At 38.0% G+C, this 23,920-nt stretch overlaps 1 protein-coding gene across 5 annotated transcripts in view; it reads left to right on the plus strand.

Moving 5' to 3' along the window:
* Positions 1 to 23,920, plus strand: part of efcab11 (EF-hand calcium binding domain 11) — a 107,398-nt gene that overhangs the window by 21,003 nt on the left and 62,475 nt on the right. The gene's annotated exons all lie outside the window — the stretch shown is intronic.

Raw genomic sequence — 23,920 nt, forward strand, 5'->3', positions numbered from 1 at the left:
CAGAGCAGGCCTCCCACCTCAACCACAGCAACAAGCTCTGTGTTTGGCCAGCACTTTGTTACTCAAACCCCTCCAGTGAGAGTGAAAGTGTCTGATACAGTCCCATGTGAGAGTAGAACAGGTCTGGAAGTTTTGGAGGCTTGCAGTGTTGAGATCTGGCTGCTCATTAGGGTGAGAACAGTTCCTTTGTGCCATGCTCCCTGTGGAGTTTCTCAGCCCCTTTTCACTTCCATTCAGGCCCCATGGCTGCTCCACGTGTCTCTATCTCATCCTCTCCGTCTCGCTCAAAAGCTCTCTGAACAGGTGGGATTCCGGGCCTTCGTGTGCTGTGCGTTCACACCCATTTCAAACAGTTATCACTAGACCCAGAGCTATCGCCAGATCCCAAAGCCAATATGACATTCGACAATCTCCCACTAAGATCTCCGCATTACTTTCGTACTATGATGTATCTAGAGGTTTCAGCTTGTCCCCGCATTTGCAGGTATAGTGACACATTATTATCAGCCCTCAGCTGAGTCTCTCTTCTCGGTTTCTTATCCTTTTGAAGAGGTTATGTGGATACTTTATGCAGTTCTGAGACAGGGGGCAATTAATCTTTGCATCCTGTGTTTGAGGGCTCAAAAAGAGATGCAACACACCTCTATTTGTTTTGTTTGGGGTTTTTTTGGACAGATTTAGTTCTTTGTTTGATGTGACTCATCCTCTGCATTTGGCCACTTCTGCAAGTTGCAGCTACTGTTGAGAGCAGCACAGTTGTCCTGCAAGGCCCGTTTATATACGAACATCCTCTAACACTGCAGAAACCATGATCATTGACAGTGTAGATAATGTGTCCTTCTGACCTTAAGCTCAGCTGACACACTAGGAGTTGATAACCCTTAGAACCTCAGTGAGTCACTGTGTTGTTATGATTGCAATGACATGCCAACACTGCATTGGAAGAGTAACTTATGAGTTCTGGAGGCACTGTGGTATTTGTTTTTTAATTAAATGTCGCAATCATGTCAGAACCAAAGTGCTAAGGGCTTATGCCACAAGAAGTCATGGAATGTGACTTTAGTCACTCGATTTGTATCCAGTGACTTCTCATTTGGCATTGGGGCTGTAGCGATTAGTTTTATAATGAATTAATATAATGAATAGTAAAATCTGATGTTAATCAGCTATTTGATTAATCACTTCTTCATTTGAACAATCTCAATATTCTTAAAGCAGAACTAAGTAACTTTTTTTACCTTCATAAATAGTTTTCTAAGTCCTTACGATGGTTAATTGACTTGTGGTGGTGTGTTTGAGCAAAGACTATAGAATAACACAAGACGTGTCACTCGTATTGTTTTCAATGGGAGAAAGTGTAACGTGCAATATGGCGGAATAAGTCCCGCCTTCTAAATAAGAGCCAATCGCCGACTGGTAAAGTCATCGCCTCACTGCAGCAAGCCGTTAGAAGCACCGGTTTCTATAGAAACAGTCAGACTCTGAAACATGGCAGAAGAGACGCGCATTTAGGTCTGCGCATGCGCATTAGCTTGATCCAGCCTAAAAAATACAGTTTTTTGTCATGATTTGAGCGTTTGGATAAAACATTTATAAGACAGCTGTTGTCAGATTTCATTGGTGATTTCAAATATGAAATGTAATCGTAAGGTTGGTGAACAGTTTTGGAGAATTTGATGTTTCCCCATTCAAAGAGATAGGGCATGATGCCCAGGATGCCCGAGAGGCGTTTCAAAGATGGCCGCCGAGTGAAATGACTTGTCTTAAAGGGACTTTGGTTTGTGGCGTGCACTAACCCCCTCTGGCACGTCTACTCCAGAATACAGCACTTGCAAGTTGAGCTGCACCGACCCGAAACAATCTCGCCTCATGTTCACGTTCACGCAAGAGTGACAAAATGCTTTACAGTAATTAAAAAACAATGTATATATTATGACTTTATAAGACAATTTCGAAAATTACCCACCTCCATCAAGTGTACTGTATTTGCAAATTACCCACCTCCTCTTTCTTGTACTGTATTTGCAAAACTACGCTGGTGAGCGTTGTAGTCGTTGTAGTCCAGAGCTGCGCTTGGAGTATTTATGACAGTGTGATTCATTGAAGGAAACTGTAGGGGGAGAGTTCTGCAGAGTTCCGCTTTAAAATCCAAAGGTCCATCCATTACTCTATGCCAGTGTTTCTTGCGCCACTTTTTATGAACCAATTAATGAATAATTCAAAATGACTCATAAGTTACAGTTTGAATAAGTCTGATGTAGAGTTATCACAGTACCAAAAATTCCAGTAGTACAATTTCATGGTTCTTTGTGCCTATTTCGGTACCATAGCAAAAACTGTTGCAACTATTTTACTATTTAACCATTAATTAAATTAAATGAGTTTATTTATGATGCCTTCAAATGTTTATAAGTAAACACTGTTTATAAAAAGATTAAGTGAAAAAATAGTAATACAATGAAGGACAAAGGAACACATATACATTACATAGAACAAGTGGCAGGTCTATTAGTTTGCATTTATACTCTAAGACTTAATGCACATCTGTTTTGACCATAAAATATGGACGTAGTGTCCGTGACGTCACCCATAGAGTTCTATGGGTGAAGCTGGAGATGGCCGCGGCCATCTTAGCTGCACGTGACCGCACGTCAATCACGGATAACTGAAAATGGGCAAAGAGGCGGGACGAAGTTGGAGCCCATGCGACTTGTTGCTGAAACCACGCCCGCCCTAGCTATCTATCTTAGATACTATCTAAAATATTAATAAACATAGCAATATCATTAGAAAGTACTAAAGGATTACTGTCAATCTACGGTGATTTTTTTACGATAACGTTATAGATGCTCCAACACCAGTAGGCTAATTAATTTGTGTTGGGTGTGCAAATAACAAAAATCAAATGGGATTTCATACCTTTATAATGAAATAGAGATCGCGAGATGAATCCAATCCGTGGCACTTGGGTTATATATATATATATATGTATATGTACCAGATGTATATCTCTCAAATGTTCTCTCAAACTAATGAGCACGTATCCAAAGTATAATTTTTCAAAATAGTGCAGCAGTTTTAGTTATATTCAAGCAGTGCTGTCGGAGTTGTATATCCTCCTGGTATTGTCGTTGTAGTAAATCTCAGGAACAAAACTTTTAGCCAATGCCACGACGATCCAACAACATGTGTTCCGCATGCGAGCACATGTACACAGACTGACATCTGTCTCGAGTATGCAGCAAGCCATATATTGTATAAAATAATACAGAAAAAAGCACAAATACGAGTGAGATGCCAAATTCAGCGGCTGAAATGAGCTGCTGAGGTAACATGACGGCTCACAGACAGCAGCGGCATACCTGTCACTCAAGTGACCACGCCCTTAATTATGCAGAACTTTAAGGCTTAATATAATTTACTGATGAGCTATAAAAAAATTCACCCCCCTCAGAGTTGTCATGAAGGGCAAATTCGCAGTATAGACCAAAACCACAATATGAACCAGACTGTAAACATGTTTTTTTCTGCTGTAAACTTGGCTAATTTAACATGATGGTCAATGAGATTCTGCTCACTTCTGCAGCCTGTCCCTAGCGGCCAGTCGATGAATTGCAGTTTAATTCACTTCCGTATTGGCTTCACGAGAAACGGGGAGGTTGCCGCTCGGTTTTGACATACAGTATCCCATTGTCTTGTCCCATCTGTTGCTATGGTTGTGTCACTGTCAATCATTCCAATGTCGGATTCAATCAGGCATTTAAATAGAGTTGTAAGTCCAGAAACTTTGCAGTGTACTCAGCAGCATGAAAAACAAAACTTGTATATGGGTTATAAACAGTAAGCGAGCAAAGAGGGCTCCCTTTATAATCACTAAAACTGTCAATCACTTGGGCTACATTCAGCGCCTGTTCACTGAGATCTACACTCCTGCTATGATCAAAAAAGCTGTCTACACTGCACAATGACTCTCTTGTTTATATTGTGTTTACACTTTGTTGGTAATAATGAAAGGATTTATGTGTGTGCAGAACTCTAAAGTGTTTTTGAGGGGTGTTGATCGGATTCTAACTAACTTAAACACCTCTGATTGGCCATTGCGTTCACACACTCAACATTGGCTACAATGATCAACGCTTCAAAAACACATTGTAAACAGAAACCTTTGACGCTCTTCATAGAGCGCTTTCACAGATACACAAAGAAGTGTTTGGTTGTGTTGATTACTATATCTGTTAGTCATTGGACTGCATAGATTGGGCTCTGTTGTTATTTTTTTTTTTTAATTAATATTTTTATAATGTACCAAGTTAGAAAATTCCTTGTAAAAGACAATAGCTGAGAGAGATTTTCTTTCATGTGCAGGTAAAATGGACATTTGTAACGAGTTTGTGTCAGTGTTATTTTAGTATTATTTATTCACTATTTATTAATATTTTGAATTATCTTTTTAGTTTTCATTTAGATTTTTAGGTTTTAGTCATTTTATTATATGCTTTTGTAAGTTTTATTAGTATCAATAATAAAATATTTATATTTTATTTAAATTAACGAAAATTAATTATTATAAATGGTTTTAGTTAACAATACCAAGGCTGATTATCTGTTTGAAAAAACCAGGAATTAACTCATTTTAAAGTCAGTTAATGTCAGACTACTCCTTTTGGATCTGTTTGGCTAAGCCAGCTGCTGGTGATTTCCCTTCCACCCTCTCAGGTGTTGACCTTCACCAGTTGATCCATATCTCCCGCTATGTAAAGGCATGTAGATGTTTGACTTAGCAAGAGCAGAGAAGTACCTGGAACAAACAGGAACACTCAGGAGCACTCCATGTGTGTATTTGTGTCTTTGCGTGTCGATGTGTGTGCGCTCCGGTCCCCAGCTAGCATGCGTTCAAAGTCATAACCTTCACGCCGCTGTGCCATCTTGTTTTCCTCTCTCCACCTCCTCCGGTTCTCCTCCGCCCCGTCATCCTGCCACTGCTGACAGAGTGTGGCAGCAAACGGACCGAATGGAAAAAAATGGAATTCCAAGGAAGAAGTGAAGGAAGAGAGAGAGAGCTCACCTTGAATGTTGTGATTGGAGTTTATCTGCACACCCAGGGCTGTGTTTAGAAAAGATTATCACTAACAAAGCGATAAGCGGGATTGTCTGCCTTTGGTGTCTCTTTCAAAAGGGTGCACGGGGTGCCCCGTGTGCCTGCATGTATGTGTGTGCGTGTTGTCAGGTTTGCTCTTCTTTTATACCTTGAGATGAACTGAAGCCTCTCTTTTGAATCTGTGTTTGTGTTGCGCCCCCTTTGTGAAGAAAAGAGCAACACCTTTTTCCTGTCCTTTTTGGCATAATTATAGCAGAACAATGGAGCGCCCTGCAGGCTTCACACCATTAGCAGACGTGCTGTTGCCTCTTTATGTGCTAGAGATTGATGGACATGTGCTGCCTCTCTGAATGAATGTTAACACCGCCATTTCTCCCCGCTGCTTGTTGCCATGGTGACGTGGTACGCAGAGCTGGTGCCATCACACCTTGAGCGCTGCCTGCAGTTGTTTTTCTTTTTTTTCCTTCCTTATTCCGCTACTCTCTGCTTTTCTCTTTTGTTGTCGCCGTTTCCAGAGCAACTATCTGCCATCACCTTTCCATAAATACCTGCTGCACACACATTCTTACAGTTCTTGAGTTACAAGAATGCAATGTTTTTTCCCTCTTATTCACTTTATCCTCCTCCCCCTCCACATCGCTCTCGTCCTCTCACTCGCTGAGGAATCTCAGGTTTCTTATTGTTCTCCTCTCTGACATCCCAGCTTTATCCTTGTTGTGCTGACAGAATTGTCCTTACTAATAAGTCCAAAGTAAAAGCCCATCCTTTCATTCTCTTTTAGTGGAGCTTTTATGTGCATTTGTCGAATGAATTATACTGTACATCCATTAAACCTGAATCACTTTGCATGTATCTTCCTCTTTTTTGTGACTATACAAGACAAACTGAAGTCAGAGAATTGAGCTCTTGCTTAAATGGTGTTATATTGGTTGCTAAAACAGAAATCTGTTGGTTTATTCGCCTCCAGTCAAAAAAGCCTAAAAAAAGTCTTGTCATTTGATAGTTAAAGGATTAGTTCACTTTCAAATAAAAATTTCCTGATAATTTACTTACCCCCATGTCATCCAAGATGTTCATGTCTTTCTTTCTTCAGTCGAAAAGAAATTAAGGTTTTTGATGAAAACATTCCAGGATTATTCTCCTTATAGGTGGACTTAATTGGCCTCAAATGATTCCAGATGAGGAATAAGGGTCCTATCTAGCGAAACGATCGGTCATTTTCTCAAAAATAAAGAAAAATATAACCTTAACCTGTTAGCCAGCACCCCCGTTTTGGAAAATCCCAAAAAATGACATACCCAAACTAAAACAGATACAGTTCATGAACCCTTTGCACTAAAAGCATAAGTAAGGTCTCATTTGAAAGCAGACACTTTGCAGTTTATGGTAAACTCATAATTAATTATTGTCACAATGAGGAAAATAGTTAAAAATAGCTTTGAAATTTTGAAAAGTTATTAGAAATTTATTTTTATGAAATATGTTTGTGAAAATAAAAGTGAAGTTGGCCTTGTGGTAATCTAGAAATGCACTGCAGCTAAAGCCACATGTCTGACCATGTTATATTTCAAATCTGAAGATGATAGGTTTAAAACTCTGAGTTTTATTACATGTTTTTCAAGACCATGTCATGAGACTTTATTTAGAAAGGACTCTAAAAAGTTAACTGATGTTTATTGTCATCTATTCAAGGGTATTGTCTATATTGTGTTTGTGGTGCTAACAGCCCCATTCAGTTTCAGTCTCCCCTGAACACATTCACACCTCTCCAGCCAGCTTATGGCTCTTATTCTTTTCTTTTGTCTCTATTATAATTACTGATGTTCTATTCAAGATAATTTAATCCCTCATTTCATTCACCAAACTTCTCACTTCACCTTCTTTCAAACTGTATCTAATGCCCTTCTTGGAAAAAGAGAGAAAAAAAGTGAGCTTTACGATTAAAAATTATTTATTTACATTATAGCTCAGAACAGGTGCATCTCTGGGCTTGTTAGCATGTTAGCTTAGCACACCATCAAAACACGACAATTTATAAGATTAAACCATGTTTTTTCTCCAAACTTACTAGTCAATTGTTTTAAATACCTTCTTTGATGTGATGTGGCTTTGGATAAAAATCAGACGAAAATATATCATTTTAGCTATTCTGCACAATGAGAAAAGCTATCTCGATTAGCATTGCATTATAAATATAATCTACTATTATGAATACCTGACATGGCGTGAAGAACACAGATAAACCACATATCGTCACAATCGTGTATTTATTACTTTCAAAGTGACGTTCTGTATGTTTATATCAATGATTATAGCGATGTCTGGTAGCCTCTGTTAGTTCCGTGTATGTCACATGACTGCCTCTTGTTCATGATGTATTATTTGTGGACTAAAGGTGCACAGAGCGCCCTCGGCTACTGGTATGGTTTGAACACACAGTAGTCAGTGTATACAGCGCTCATTTGACAACAGCGTTTTGGGTAAAAATTTAATAAATATTAATCCTCTGTATAGCAAATTGACATAAACGTATGACAGTCCATCAATATTTCTCCAAATGTGCATGCTTTTAAGCTAAAAGCCCCGAGGGATGTTATTTTGTGGAGTTTTTTCATGATGATCGTACAGAGTTTTTTTCTCAATGGCTGAAGCTGACGCTCATATTTCAATGAAAAGGTAACGACTCCGTTTCTCATATTCATAACTCCCGACGCATATTAACAAATAACGGTCACTTAAATATTGAGAGTAAAGTAAAGATTAAAAATTGAAGCTCGAGTCTTAGATCTTTTTAATGATGTATAGTTTGTGAAGGTAATTACATTAAATCTAACAGTAAATTTGAGCTAATTTAAACAAAGAAGCTTCGGTGCGTCGGCGTGCCAGTGCTGGTTAACAGGTTTAACACAAATGACAAATGATCGCCTCGCAAGGGCTTCTGGCAGACCGCCTTCCGTATTCTTCAAAAAGCGTACGCTGTATGTCCTACACCTTCCCTATTCAACTTACAAAAAAAAACGATACCTTAACCGCGTTCGTTCCATAAGTTGAATAGAGAAGGTGTAGGACATACAGCGTAAGCTTTTTGAAGAATACGGAAGGCGGTCTGGCAATTGCGAGGCGATCATTTGCATTTATATATACATTTGTTGTTAGATATACATTTTTTTTTTTATTCGAAAATGACAGATTGTTTTCCTAGATTAGACCCTTATTCCTCGTCTGGTATGGTTTAAAGCCCTTTGAAGCTGCACTGAAACTGTCATTTTGACCTTCAACCGTTTGGGGCCAATTGAAGTCCACTATAGAGAGAATAATCCTGGAATGATTTCATCAAAAACCTTAATTTCTTTTCGACTGAAGAAAGAAAGACATGGGGGTGAGTAAATTATCAGGAAATTTTTATTTGAAAGTGAACTAATCCTTTAATCAGACTACATTGGTCACATTTTTAACTAGTCCTAGTATAACTGTATCAAAACAATAATGTAGACATTTTATTACAAATGTGTAATAAATGTTTTACTTTGAAATTGAGTATAACAAAGAGAAAAGCCTGTAGAATAATGAAACCACTTGCCCTTATCAATGAAAAATGTAATTGCATCTCTCTCTCTCAATTGCAGAGATGAGTGGCGGTTTACTCGTACTCTCCAAAAACCTTGTGTTCTCTGCTTCTGTCTTCAGAGCCTCCCTAATCTGAAATGGAAGCTAATGAAAAAGTGAATTAATTAGCATTCTTAAATTAAACTTCTTTAGTAGTTTAGTCTTATTAACTACTGAGTGCTTTTTATGTGCCTTTAAAAAAATATTCATGCAAATTACCCCACAATGTGAATGCCTAAGGCCAAGCAAGAGGTTATGGTGAGTATCTCGCTCGAAAAAAAGCGAGATACCTCTGTTTTTAAATATGCATGTTGCATGCTAATACTGTCCCGTTTAGGTATTTTCAGAGATGAGGAGATCAGCCACATGTAGCCTGGTGTAGGGTCACGGCTCCTTCATGCTATTTTTTCCCCAGAGAGTGGTGAAGAGAGAGAAAAATGGGTGGTGGGGGTAGAAATGAGGAAAAACTCCTACAGATCAGTAGCAAATTAGCCCTGCCTGGTCTCAGCGTGAGTGCATTTACTGCATATTGAGAGTTTGCCCTTTCCCTTTGCCACCATATCAAGGTAATTACATTTCCTTTGTAGCGCTCTGAAAGGAGGTATTGCTGGCCTGGAGTTTCACTGCCCGCCCATGGAAGCACAGAGTGCATAAATCCCTTAAAATAGCCCCTTTTTTCCACTCTTCCTGCTGACACAATAAGCTTAATGAAGGCACAATAACAGTCGATTCAGCTCTGTGCTGGACACTCAGAAAGCCGCTAATGTTGAGCTGAAGAGTGGCTTTCCAGAAAAAAGCAACATAACATTATTCCTTCACAGAGAGAGTTTGTTTCCTTCAAACTCTCTCTCACGACTGTTTGACAGTGCAGTGGACCTGATTTTGTGGGTGGAATTGATTAATCTAATTTCAGCTAATTTCCACAGTCTCTTGTTGTTTTCCCTTCTTTTTTTGTCATCTCATAGAAATAATAAATTGTTAAAAAAAGGGCAAAGCCCGCATCGCCCGAGAACTTCATCACCCATGCGCAGATGCAGAATGTGTGAGACAAAAAAATGCTTAGATGAATCTTTTCATTTTAGATTTTCCTTTGTTGACCCTTTATCCGCTCTGTCTTGTTCTCTTTCTGTCTGTTTCTCAGACTCAGAATTCAAGCAGGGTTGCCAGAGGGTAATGCAGTAATCACATTGGTTCCCCTTAGAGTGGGCGAATGGGTGAGGAGAGCGGTGCCCTCTGCTTGTGGCTGTTCCTCCAGCCTCTGCATCCGTCTGGCTGGCTTCACTTGCAGAGGGAGGCTAAACATACACCCTGTGTAAATGCAGAAAATCCATTTCTTTTTATATTGTTCCATGTCTGCCTTAAAGACGTGCTCTTTTAGCCCATTTAATTTTTGTATACATACTGTTTCTCTATATATTTTGACAGCCATATATAATTGATTTTTGTCTGTAACCTGATGGTTTTGTTTTTTCGCCCAGTTGTGCCATTTGTTGTGAAATTATTTAGAGCTTGTCAGTTCATCTAGATTTGCAAAACCAGAAATGTCTTTTTAAACCAATGGCTTTTAGGGAAAGGGGGAAGGGGAAAATCAGAGTAATTCCATTGGGATCTTTGTACATTGTGTAGTTGCCATGACAATTACATTAGTCTCCACTGGCAATCATCCACCTTGTTGGAATTCTAATGAGGAAGTTTTTTCCCCCTTCTTTTTTCCCCCTCCTACTTTTTTCTGTTTGGGCGTGTGTGCGGCTATCAAGGATCTCCTGCCATAGTGGAAAACTGCGTTCCTTGAAGCGAAAATATAAGTGCCTTTTAAATAGGGCCACGGAGGGGGCCACGGTCTGCTGTCTGAGAGAGATAGCAGCACACTGCTGGGCTGTGCCCATTACTCTCTCTCCCGGGGTCTAGGCTAATAAAGATGGCTTGATACATCCGTCAGAACCCACCTCAGAAAGTCCGAGAGAGCGAGAAGCGTTGTTCCAGGAGTGAGGTAACATTGGTGGCGCTCCCTGAAGATGAACGATAAGCATGCGTGGCGTAAATCGCTTTAAAAACTTAACTTTAGTCAGAGGCATTGTTACAAACAAGCGTGACTTTTTTTCTCTCTCTTTTTAATGGCATCTTTCTGTGTTTAATTTGCTTTTGAATGTTTTTCATTTAATTTCCACCTGCAGGCATATCTGTTACTGCACATAAGACGCCAAATTTCACACGTTTGATGTGTACCGGTGAGATCATAATCTACGTACTGATTTAAGGAGCTTCTGGAGCGCTGAATAAATCAATGAATTAATTAAGGCTATCAAAGAAATAATCTCTCTTCTATCGAGGGTACGTTCCAACCAAGCTCAAATCACACAATCTATCGAGGTTTATTTCCTGATACAAACGCAAGGTCACTGTAGCCCTGTACCAGGATTGATGTTGTCTCTGCTCTTTTTTTTCTTTTTTTTATACTAGTGACACTTTATCATGTTTTCTTACTTTGTACGCCGTGATTTTTGCTAGAGCAGGCAATTTTGCTTGTCAATATTCCTATTCCCAATGTGGAAGAGGAAGCAGCGGGAGCCCATTCGGTCTCAACACTGTAAGCTGCTCTTTATCGATGCTTATGCTTCTCTTGGTACTAAATCAAGATGTTGAATTGGGTTGAAGCCACAGGACAAGCATCTAGGATGAGCGGATACAGGAAGAGTCCAAGCTCAGAGCCATTCTGAGCCAGAGGCGTTAAAGAAAAATCCTGGCCGTTTACTGTGTGTTGGCTGTGTTTGATGCTGATGGAATGGGATTGCAGGGATGGATGGAAGCTCACTGCAGCGCTTGTGTTGGTCCCGCATTCTCCTCCCATAAGGACCTTATATAACCCATGTTCATGTTCCTGTTATGTTGTGCTCTGCTCATGTTATGTTCTTTTTGTCTAATCAGACAAAATCTTTTCTCTTTCAGAAGGGGATCGGTCAGCTAAAATGATATTTGAATTGTGTAAAGATTTCAGGCCAATAGAAAGATGGGGCAGGGACCCCTTTGTGTGTGATTGATATATATATACACACACTACCGTTCAAAAGTTTGGGGTCAGTAAGATTTTTTAATGTTTTAAAAGAAGTATCTTCTGCTCACCAACGCTGCATTTATTTGATTAAAAATACAAACAAAAACAGTAATATTGTGAAATATTATTCCAATTTAAAACAGCTGTTTTCTATGTCAATATACAGTAAAGTGTAATTTATTCCTGTGATCAAAGCTGAATTTTCAGCATCATTACTCCAGTCTTCAGTGTCACATGATCCTTCAGAAATCATTCTAATATGCTGATTTGATGCTCAAGAAACATTCATTATTATTATCAGTGTTGAAAACAGTTGTGTACAAATTTTTTTCAAAATTCTTCGATGAATAGAAAGTTCAAAAGAACAGCATTTATTTAAAATAGAATATTTTCTAACATTATAATTGTCTTTACTGTAACTTTTGATCAGTTTAACTCATCCTTGATGAATAAAAGTATTGATTAATTTTATTTCTATCCCCCAAAAATAAAATTAAAATTCTGACTGACCAAACTTTTTAACGGTAGTGTTTAATGCTTACAAAAGATTTAGATTTCAGACAAATGCTGTTCTTTTGAACTTTCTATTCATCATAGCATCATGAAATAAAAATGTAAATAACTGTTTTCAACATTGATAATAATCATAAATGTTTCTTGAGCATCAAATCATCATATTAGAATGATTTCTGAAGGATCATGTGACACTGAAGACTGAAGTAATGATGCTGAAAATTCAGCTTTGATCACAGGAATAAATTACACTTTACTGTATATTGACATAGAAAACAGCTGTTTTAAATTGGAATAATATTTCACAATATTACTGTTTTGTTTGTATTTTTAATCAAATAAATGCAGGCTAGGTGAGCAGAAGATACTTCTTTTAAAACATTAAAAAGATCTTACTGACCCCAAACTTTTAACGATAATGTGTGTATATATATATATATATATATATATATATATATATATATATATATATATATATGTATATGTGTATATGTATATTACATTTAAAGGGTTGGTTTACCCGAAGATGAAAATTATCCCATGATTTACTCACCCTCTTGGCATCAAGACATCCATATGACTTTTCTTCTTTCAGTCAAACACAATCTGAGTTATATTAAAAATATCCTTAATCCTTAGTTATATAAGAATATCCAAGCTTTATAATTGGAATTGAATTGTACCCTAGATTTTGAAGCCCATCCATCCATCATAAAAGTAATCCATACGGCTCCAGGGGCTTAATAAAGGCCTTCTGAAGCGAAGTGATGCAGTTTTGTAAGAAAATATCCATATTTATAACCTTATAAACTATAATCATTAGCTTCCACTAATGGCTGTTCACAAGTCGAGTTCTGGCGGAAGAGTGACCTCTGACCCGACATATGATGTAGGATGTAGGAGTAGCGTAAGCTTCGGTGAGAGTAGACGCCTCTCTTGGTTCAAACAAATAGAGCTGGGCAACAAACTCAAGCTCCTCTTCTCATGTATCCTCCAACATTTCTCTTTAAAAATTCTTATTTCAGGCTTCTCATTTAGCGCCTTCACGTTCGTCAATACGTCATGTGTCAGGTCAGAGGTCACAGAGGATGGATGCACTTTTTTGGGCTTTAAAATCTAGGGTACAATTCACTCCCATTATAAAACTTGGAAGAGCTAGGATATTTTCCCAATTGTGTTTGGCTGAAAGAAGAAGGTAATATACACCTAGGATTGCTTGAGGGTGAGTACATTATGGGATAATTTTCATTTTTGGGTGAACTGACCCTTTAAGAGTGATTTACAATAACATGCATAGAGTATCAACTTAATGGACTTACTTTATGATGTAATAATATTAAATTGGCCTGCAGTACTACCATGGATCCCCTTGTTGAAGACCCCTGCTCTGTTATAACAAATAGCTTACTCTGTGAAACAACGTGGGTAGAGGCAACAGAACAGTTCTATAGAAAATATCAGGGAAAGCAGCAGCCAATTATGTTGGAAATTATATTATTACACTGGACAACATTTCTCTTTATAGGCATCATTTACGAAGTTCACTGCAGGCTTAAAACTGTTGGTTCTCCAATACGTTGTATGTCAAAGACAACAGGGCACTTTTAGCACAGTGCAATAGAATTATGCTGTCGTGATGCATTCATGTATTGTCAGAGTGATAAAATATTGCTGCATCAGATTCTGCTGAATTGTAGTGATTTGCGAGTGGACTTAAAAATATAATGAAGATAAACATCTTCAAAAAAAAAAAAAAAAAAAAAACACTCTATAAATCCTCTACTACATTATGAAAGCATTCCCACGTTAGACTTGGCTGATTTCAGAGTGATCTTGGATAGAGCTTCCACTTGTATAAATTACTTTTACCATGTTGTTTTTTTTTTTTGGAGGAGCTATTATTGTAAAAGTAAATGCTATGTTAGAATAATTTTGAAAGAACTGCATTTGTGTCGGCACTTAGAGTGAATGGCTGCCTCAAAAGCTCTTTCAGTGAATGCCAAGAGTAGGTCTTATTTTTAATGTCCACCACAGTCAGAGAAAACAGGCACATTTCTATAATATAAAAACTCTTTGTTTAGGGCTTATTTTGTCCTGCATGTCCTTTCCTCCTTCTGTGTGTAGTTCTGTTATTATCAAGTGGAGGAGTTTCCTTGAACTTCTCTCAGATGTCTCGGATCTCATTATATTTAATAGAGGCATTCGTATAGGCTTCAGTTGACATGGTCCATTATTCTTATTTGAATGAATCATTTTTTTTTTTTTTTTTACTATTGGGAGTGTAGAGGCAGTAAGCATATAAGAACTGTCTCTCAAAATCGAGCAGCCTTCTAAAGGAAGATCCTACATTAAGTTCTGGTATAAATAAAAGAGAAGCTGTTTTTACTGTCTTCTTTTTTTTTTTTTTTTACTGAATAGCTTAAATGATGACAGAATTTTCATTTAAGTCTGAATTATCTCTTTAAAGTCATGGTGGTATGTTCTCTTTTAATGGATTGTAAATTTGGTCTAACACTTTTGCAACAATTTTTACATCAATTTTTAAAGGGGTCATATGACAGTTCTAAAAAGAACATTATTTTGTGTATTTGGTTTAATGCAATGTGGTTACGTGGTTTTAGGTTAGAAAAAGTCATTATTTTACACATACCATACATTATTGTTGCTCCTCTATGCCTCGCCTTTCTGAAACGTGTCAATTTTAACAAAGTTCATCGTTTCTGAAAAGTGCAATGTGCTCTAATTGGCCAGCGATCCAGTGCATTGTGATTGGCCCGCATACCTTAAAGGTGCCCGTAGAACGTCTTTTTAAAAGATGTAATATAAGTCTAAGGTGTCCCCTGAATGTGTCTGTGAAGTTTCAGCTCAAAATACCCCATAGATTTTTTTTTTAATTCATTTTTTTAACTGCCTATTTTGGGGCATCATTAAATATGTGCCGATTCAGGCTGCGCGGCCCCTTTAAATTCTCGTGCTCCCTGCCCCCAGAGCTCGCGACTGCCTTAAACAGCATAAACAAAGTTCACACAGCTAATATAACCCTCAAAATGGATCTTTACAAAGTGTTCGTCATGCAGCATGTCTACGTAAGTATGGTATTTGTTTGAATGTTTACATTTGATTCTGAGTGAGTTTGATAGTGCTCCATGGCTAAAGCTAACATTACACACTGTTGGAGAGATTTATAAAGAATGAAGTTGTGTTTATGAATTATACAGACTGCAAGTGTTTAAAAAATGAAAATAACGACAGTCTTGTCTCCGTGAATACAGTAAGAAACGATGGTAACTTTAACCACATTTAACAGTACATTAGCAACATGCTAACGAAACATTTAGAAAGACAATTTACAAATATCACTAAAAATATCCTGATATCATGGATCATGTCGGTTATTATTGCTCCATCTGCCATTTTTCGCTGTTGTCCTTACCTAGTCTGATGATTCAGCTGTGCACATCCAGACGTCCTGCCCTTGTGTAATGTTTTGAACATGAGCTGGCATATGCCAATATTGGGGGCGTACATATTAATGATCCCGACTGTTTCGTAACAGTCAGTGTTATGTTGAGATTCGCCTGTTCTTCGGAGGTCTTTTAAACAAATGAGATTTATATAAGAAGGAGGAAACAATGGAGTTTGAGACTCACTGTATGTCTTTTCCATGTTACTGAACTCTTGTTATTTAACTATGCCAAGGTAAATTCAATTTTTAATTCTAGGGCACCTTTAAGTGTGTGACGGAAATGTGACGCTCATTACCATATTTGGAACATCAGCTCCAAGCCAATATTGACAGGTGATAATATCGGTTACTTCCTTATCAATTAGAGGCCGAATCTGATCTGGAAAATTTAGATGACCAAGCTGATCGATCAACTTTGTCGGCGCGACTGGACCAGAACGTATCAGATTGGTAAGGTTTTATTTGGTAACACTTTACTTGAAGGGGTGTGCATAAGACTGACATGACACCTTCATAATCTTGACATGACACGTGTCATGAATATGAAGGAGTTTTATGCATGTTTATGACAACTGTCATTAAATGTCATTCGCTCAATTATGTCATTTTTAATGCAAAGATGACATTGTTTGAGATGTCTTTGTTACGACAACTTGACATAAACCAACACATCATAACCTGTCAGTGTCTTTGTCATGACAACTTGACATTAGCAAAACATCATAACCTGTCATAAACATGACATAGCAGATTAATTATCAAACTTAAAAAACTACTTAGCTTTATGGGTTAACATTACATTACATTATTTTGGTAACATTTCAGTATAGGGAACACATATATAAACGATTAACTATGACTTTTCCCTCAATAAACTCTTAATTTACTGCTTATTATAGTTAATTGTTAGGTTTAGGTATTGGGTAGGATTAAGAAACTAGAATAAGGTCATGCATAATAATGCATTAATATCTGCTTTATAAGTACTAATAAATAGCCAATATTTTAGCCATATGAATGCTAATAGTAATAAGCAACTAGTTAAAAGACCCTAAAATAAAGTGTTACCATTATTTTATAACAGTGTCATCTTTTTTACGAAATTTGAAATTGTCTATTATCTGACCTTCTGTTGGAGGAAACTTAAAAAAAAAAAAAAACATGAAATGAAAAATAGTCATGACTCTGTTATAAAATTATTTTTCAGAGTATTGTCACTTAATGACATTTTAATGACAAGTTCAATTTGTACCACTGTACTTGAGCTCAAGATACATATTCATGACACTGTTATAATGCCCTCATGACAGCCATTGTCAAAACCAACCACATGACAGTTTAATGTAATGTTAACCCATAAAGCTAAATGATGTCAAGTTGTCATGACAAAGACACTGACAGGTTATGATGTATTGGTTCATGTCAAGTTGTCATAACTCGGACATCTCAAACAATGTCATCTTTGCATTAAAAATGACATAGTTGAGCGAATGACACTAAATGACAGTTGTCATAAACATTCATAAAACCTCCTTCATATTCATGACATGTGTCATGTCATGATTATGAAGGTGTCATGTCAGTCTTATGCACACCCCTTCAAGTAAAGTGTTACCTTTTATTTTACCAAAAACTATTAAATAGCTAACTATAGATAACTATTTTACCTTTCATATACTATGTTATAAAGATTTGACGCCGTGTCCCAGAGAGATAAAACAAAGACAATAAAACCTATTATAAACGAAGCATTTGTTGCATCCACTGGGGACATAATTACTGATTGTAATGAATTATACTGTCTTTTTACACGTCACGCCGCACTACAGGGGGGAGAACACTATGTAAACATAAAACCATGTCTGCATTTGTGATCGTAGAAACGACAAACAAGCACTACACTATACTGCTCAAAACTCGTGTTTGAATAGTCAGTAGCAAATTCTTTAAATATGAAAACATACTTACCGGCGGTGTCTGTGACTCAAAATGTGCAGCACACAGTTGAATATTTGGGCTGTACTGTTCTGAAACAGTGTTGTAAATAAAGCTTAACCACTGTTTTCTAATTGTGTCCTCTTTTGGAAGGCCAAACAAAGTAATTTGGCTTTCGCAACCAAAAAACAACGTCTCCATGACATGGCGGCGCCGGCGGCAATATTATATATTTTTGACGGTCATAAAACTTATAAAAAACAATGATGAGCTGCAATGTTCAATATTTTAGTGCCCAATTAATTAAGTTAGCTTAAACCCTGCCTCTTTCTTACAGTCGACTGCAAGCTCGCATTCAGATCTGCTTCCATCTAATCAGTGCGATAAATAGAAGAACACAGAAGAAGAGATCTGTGCTATTTTTGTTACATCACAATATTTATTTCAGTACTACTGTGATCCTCATTTCTCACTCCTCATTTCTTGTCACCCCAGTACCCTGTAAAAACTTACTTGTACTTGTCCAACAGTAAGTCCTTCAAAATCGATCTTCATAGCAAAAGAGTGCCTTTGATCTCCACAGGAGGTTTGCAGATTGTCTTCTTCTGACTGGTCAGTGCAGAGATAGTTGCCCATGATGCCCTGAGGGTCACCATGAACTGCTGATCAGAGGACGCGAATCAACTTGTGATTGGTTTGGGATTTTTTTTTAAATTTTTACATTTCTGAGACATTAATTCACTGTCCTGTAGAATGTAGCTTCTTCACTCAAACAGCCTGCTAGTTTAGAGAACTAGAAGCATGTCTGTGCCCTAAGCTGTGAGTCTTGTGATTGGCTGTCAGAGATTGTAAACTGAGGCTCATGGGAATAGAGGGATCGTCTCTTGTTCTCTTTTTCCACAGCCTTTCCGCTGTCACGTTTTTATTATTAAACAACCACCGCATGGAAGGTCTGTCTTCAAAGGCGCAGGCCATTAAAGTTTTTGCAGCCGGGATTTGAGGCAGCATGTTTGTGTGACACACATTACGTAAGTCTTGTCTGACTTACCGTAGAGATTGAAAAGCAAAGCTGCGGATTCTGTTTGTGTCTGTCAGTAAAGTCAATGAAGACTTACTCCAGATAATGCTTGTTTGTTGTTTTGGCAGTGACATCTCTGGGATGTTGGTCAAGGACAGCTGCACTGCAATATATATACATGACAATGTCGAATGGGTATTTTGTGTCCAGAATTGCATCACTTCCTGTTTTGGCTGTGGTGTCTCTTGCGAAAAAAAGATGATTGACTCTCTACCTCATTTCTACAGGTTTCATTTTCTTGACAAACCGGAATGGGAATTAGTCCGTCTGCCAGGTCTGACTAGCCAAAACATTCTGATTGTGAATAATTGAGTGGGTCTTTCTTATATTACATGAGTAAAAGATGGTGTCAACTCATGCTACACTCAGCCCACAGACTGATTAAGAAAATATTTGGATTGAAAAATGACTTTGATCATATTTCTGTTCTCTGGGTCAATAGGACTCAACTCAAGAAACAGAGGGATATCAGTAAATTAAAGATAGGATTTTTTTGCTTCTACATGCCACCCAAGTTTTCTACCAGGGAGAGATTGTTTGGTGACATCTGAGTTTAGGCACTTCCTGTGTCTCTCTAAAAGCTTCCAGTCAGATTCAGATTATACTCACCCCCCCTGAGCTGCCATACTGATGTCTCTCTCCTCGACGGCAAGCGTAGCATGAGAGAGCGTATGCTTTGGAGATGAAGATGACAGCCCAAAAGTGCTTTTTCTCCCACTGATCAAAGAGGATAACTGGAAGGATTGTCCCATGAATAAAGCTATCAGACACCTGCAGGTATAATTACCTTGTTCAGACGTGAGCAGAAGGAGAGAGCAGGGTTGTTCAGACCTGAGAGCACAGAGCACATTAGAGACTCAAAAACAGGGCTCCTATTGGAGACGGTGCTGTTTACTGTCACACAAAAGATTTTTACATTTTTTCAGTGAACTAGCTGCAAACAAAAATGAGAGCAATCCAATGTATCAATGTATGTGAATAACTCACAAAAAAATCGATAAAGGAGCAGTTCAAAATTAAATAAACACTAATTTTGTGATTGCTCAGAGGTTTTCAAAATGAGATAAAAAGAATTTACCAAATTTTCTTTTTAACTACAAAATATTATAGAAAAATAAAATGAATAAAAACAAAATAGTACATATAGTTTTACAGAAAAATATCTTATTTATTCCTAAATGTTTTTCTTTGTCCTTGCATTGCAGAAACTTTCAGGAATAGTTTGCGCTATTCTTTTGTTTTTTTTACTAGGGTGATTTTCCTCATCACGACCTTTAGCTTGCTTACTGGGGTTTGTAAGGGGTAAAGGTCTGGTCACATAAAATTTTGGCTACATTTTTGCTGAAAAAAAGAGCTCACACAGCTCACACAAAAGTCAATTTCAAATCAGGTAGCTTTCTGTTGGTTAACCAGTGAATCAGTGTGATACCAGCTTGATCCCATTGCGAAATCTGAGTTTAAAGTCCCTGTAAAGTCAATTCTGAGAATTCTTTCTAAACACATGTTACAAATGTATTGCTGAAACACATTACAAAGACTGAGAATTGTGTAATGCTTAATTGTGAAGTTAGAGCGTTAAACAGTTTTTCACCAAGCCTCTGCTCAGGATTTTTTGGGCGGAGCTAAAACGGGGGTCTGATGACGCACTTGGACCCCTGAGCATAGCCCCTCCCCAACACTATATAACTGTCGATGACGCACCGAGCGTGGCGCCGCCTCTAACTCTGCAGCGGTTCACTCGCTCAATCTCGAGTGTCATTAGTTATACAGCCCTTTGCACATTTAGCTAGTAATGCCTTTGTCACGCAAATGCATATTACAAACATGGTTGTTAAAATATACAATATGCTCGGTCTCCTTATTTAAATTTCCTAAAACGATGATATGAAGGATTCTAAAGTGATCGTTCTACACCGGATAATTTTACAAACTTTAACCAGACACCTGGGATTCACAGATGATCCGCTGTTTTTGGTGAATGTGACTGAACGGACCTCTGCCTTCCTACCGTCCCACAGATAACCGATGATATATGGGGCCGGACAGAGTCTCTCCCGTCCCGGCCTTCATCCTCCCGTCTCGCGGTGCCGTCATTTGTTGACTCGACAACAGTCGGCAGTACGTGCCCACCAATAAGTGCAAGTTGCCGAGTTTGCTTATGTTATAATAATTAGTAGGTAGTCCACAGTAACTCTACTAAAACTTGCAACCCTCTAAATGATTATTTTTATATGCATCAGTATGTTTGACTCATTAGACAAGTCAGTTGAGACGGCAGCTCTCGCGAGTGGGTGTGGTTTCATCTCCGACAGCGGACACGCCCCCAGCGTTTGAGAGCAGAGAGCGCTGCCTATTTTTTCGAGATTTTGATACCTTATTTCATTTACTTGCAGGTTTTTTTAATCATTCAAATTTGGCTGAGTGGTTAATAACACATTTTTCTGCGGTGTGACAAACTCAGAACACATACTTTAAAATGACTTTACAGGGACTTTAAACAATTTTTACCCTCATGAAAAATTCTTGATTGCGTGGATTCCTGTTGAAATAAATATATTTAGCTGCACAAAAATTCACAGATCAACATGACAGCACCTTTATGTTGTTTCCCAGCCCTCAGATGTAAGTATTAAAGGTCCCGTTTTTCGTGTTTTTTTGAAGCTTTGATTGTGTTTATAGTGTGCAATATAACATGTGTTCATGTTTCGCGTGTAAAAAAAACACAGTATTTTTCACATAATTTACTTATCTGTATACCGCTGTTTCCACTGTCATAAAAACGGGCTGATGACTTCCTTGTTCTATGAAGTCCCTCCTTCAGAAATACGTAACGAGTTCTGATTGTGTCAGCGGTTCCTGTGTTGTGATTCGACAGCAGTTTAGCGCATCTTGCCCGGAAAGGTCACGCCTCTTACCATAACGTGGAGATGCACGCGCTCAGTGTTATTGTAAACATGTCTTTAATTTTACCCTATCAATTTGAGCCGGAATCAGACCCGGTGATTGGACTGCGGGATGAAAATAACAGCGTTTCGACGACATGGCAACAAACACACTCTACAAACGCAACTCTTGTGTATTCCTGTGGGCGGAGGTTAGTCAAAAAACTGTTTTAGTGACATCATTAAAGAAGGAAGTAGAGGGATGTAGTCCAAACTGGCCGTTCGATGTAGGCGACTTCTGTTAAATAAAATATCTCGCTTGGCATTGAAATTTGAGCTTTAAAATTTTACAGATTTTATTTATACTCTAACAACAACATTACACACTAACTAAAGTTTGAAACATGGGATCACAAAGAATGGGACCTTTAAACTCAAGACGCATAATTATTCAGGCATCATATGTGACATGGACAATGAAAGCTTGTTTCTGCCACTGAATAACAAATAAAAAAGGTAATTGCAACTTATTTTAAAATTCTGACTTTTTTTCCCTCAGAATTATTAGTATAAACTGCGAGTTATAAAGTCAAAATTGTGACAAAGTCACAGTCGCGAGTTATAAAGTCAGAATTGCATGATATAAACTCACAATTGCAAGTTATATAGTCAGAATTGTGTGATATGAACTTGCAATTGCGAGTTATAAAGTCAGAATTGTGAGATATAAGCTCAGAATTCTGAGAAAAAAGTGTCTTTTTTCCCCCCTCAGAATTGGACTATAGCTCACAATTCTGAAAAAAGTCAGAATTGTAAGATATAAACTCGCAGTTGCGAGAAAAAAGTCAGAATTGTGAAATAAAAAGTCGCAATTATGTTTTACAATTCTTTTTATTCCATGGTGGAAATGAGCTTCCATAATGGAACACACATATGTTTGATAACCCAAATTGTGTGGTTTGTTTAGGAGAGATGTGCTAGAACTTTTAATCAGCCTTCACATAACATCATGTTTTGAGGTGGGGGTGGACTCATTTGACACCACCTAGAACACCATAGCAACACATAGCAACGTCCCTAGCAATGTGATGGCGATTTTTGTACATACAAGCACCACTTTTGTTATATATAAAATGTGATTGATTTTTTTTTTTTTCAACATATGATTTTTATGTTCTTCTTTTGTGTATTTTTAATGTATTATATATCCATATGTACTTGTTTAAGTGTTTCTGAAGGGTACTTCAGCTCATATAAAGGTGTAGCCCTTACTGTAATGCCTTCAAAGGAAGTCAAAGTAGAAATTATTCATAGTGAGCTCTCTTGCATGTGCTCTGTGGGCATTCTTAGCTGTTGTCTTGGAAACAGACCTCCAGCCATTTATTGGTATGACATTCCACTGCTGTGCTTATTTTAGGGGATTTTTATTTAGCACATCAATGGATGAGATTTAAGGAGTAGAAGAGGAGGTGTGTGAGAGAGTGTACCTTGGGGCCCAGGTGCCCTTATGCAGTGCACCTTTTATGGGTGCGTCCCACTCGGGGCCACGGCGCAGCATGTCCCCTCTCACGCCAATTAAAGACGGCACATAGCTGGTTATAACAGGCCCACCTCCTCCACACAAGTCCTGTGCCTCCTGGACAGGGGGAAATAAACACATTAAATGGTGTGATTAATCCATCTTGCAGAGCCATGGAAACAGTAAGCTGCCGGGCTGTGATAATAAAGACAGGGGTCCCAGTGGAAATGGTGTGTGTGCGTGTGTGTGAACAGGAGGGGTAGGCAAGTGAGTTGTAGAAGGTTCAGTTAGAGGACTGGTTTACAAGACACACACCAGGAACTGTGTGCCTCCAGCACCACAACTTCAATGTGAGTCCTCAGCTGTAAAGGGTTTACTGCTCTCCTGGCACACATGGCTCACTCGCTACCTTCACCAGAGAGGTTGCACGGAACCGAAGTTTGTTTTCTCGCTTGAGGAAGAAAGGAAGAGAGGAAATAGAACAAGTTCATCGGTTCAAAAACAGTAGCTTGTACGTGTAGTCATTTGGCCTTCGTATATAAATAGCCCTTCATAGCACAGCAAAATGTATTTTTATCCAAGAGAAAGAAGTACACCTTCAGCAGGTAATAGCACTCAGTATTCACAGTGTTCACATGCTCATTTTATATTAGAGCTTGAAATGAATTTGTTTTATAAATATATATATATATATATATATATATATATATATATATATATATATATATATATATAGTCAGTGTTGTTCCACTCAATGTTAATGGCTTCAAA

Source organism: Megalobrama amblycephala, linkage group LG5 (assembly GCF_018812025.1).
Source record: "Megalobrama amblycephala isolate DHTTF-2021 linkage group LG5, ASM1881202v1, whole genome shotgun sequence".
Classification (NCBI taxonomy): Eukaryota; Metazoa; Chordata; class Actinopteri; order Cypriniformes; family Xenocyprididae; genus Megalobrama; species Megalobrama amblycephala.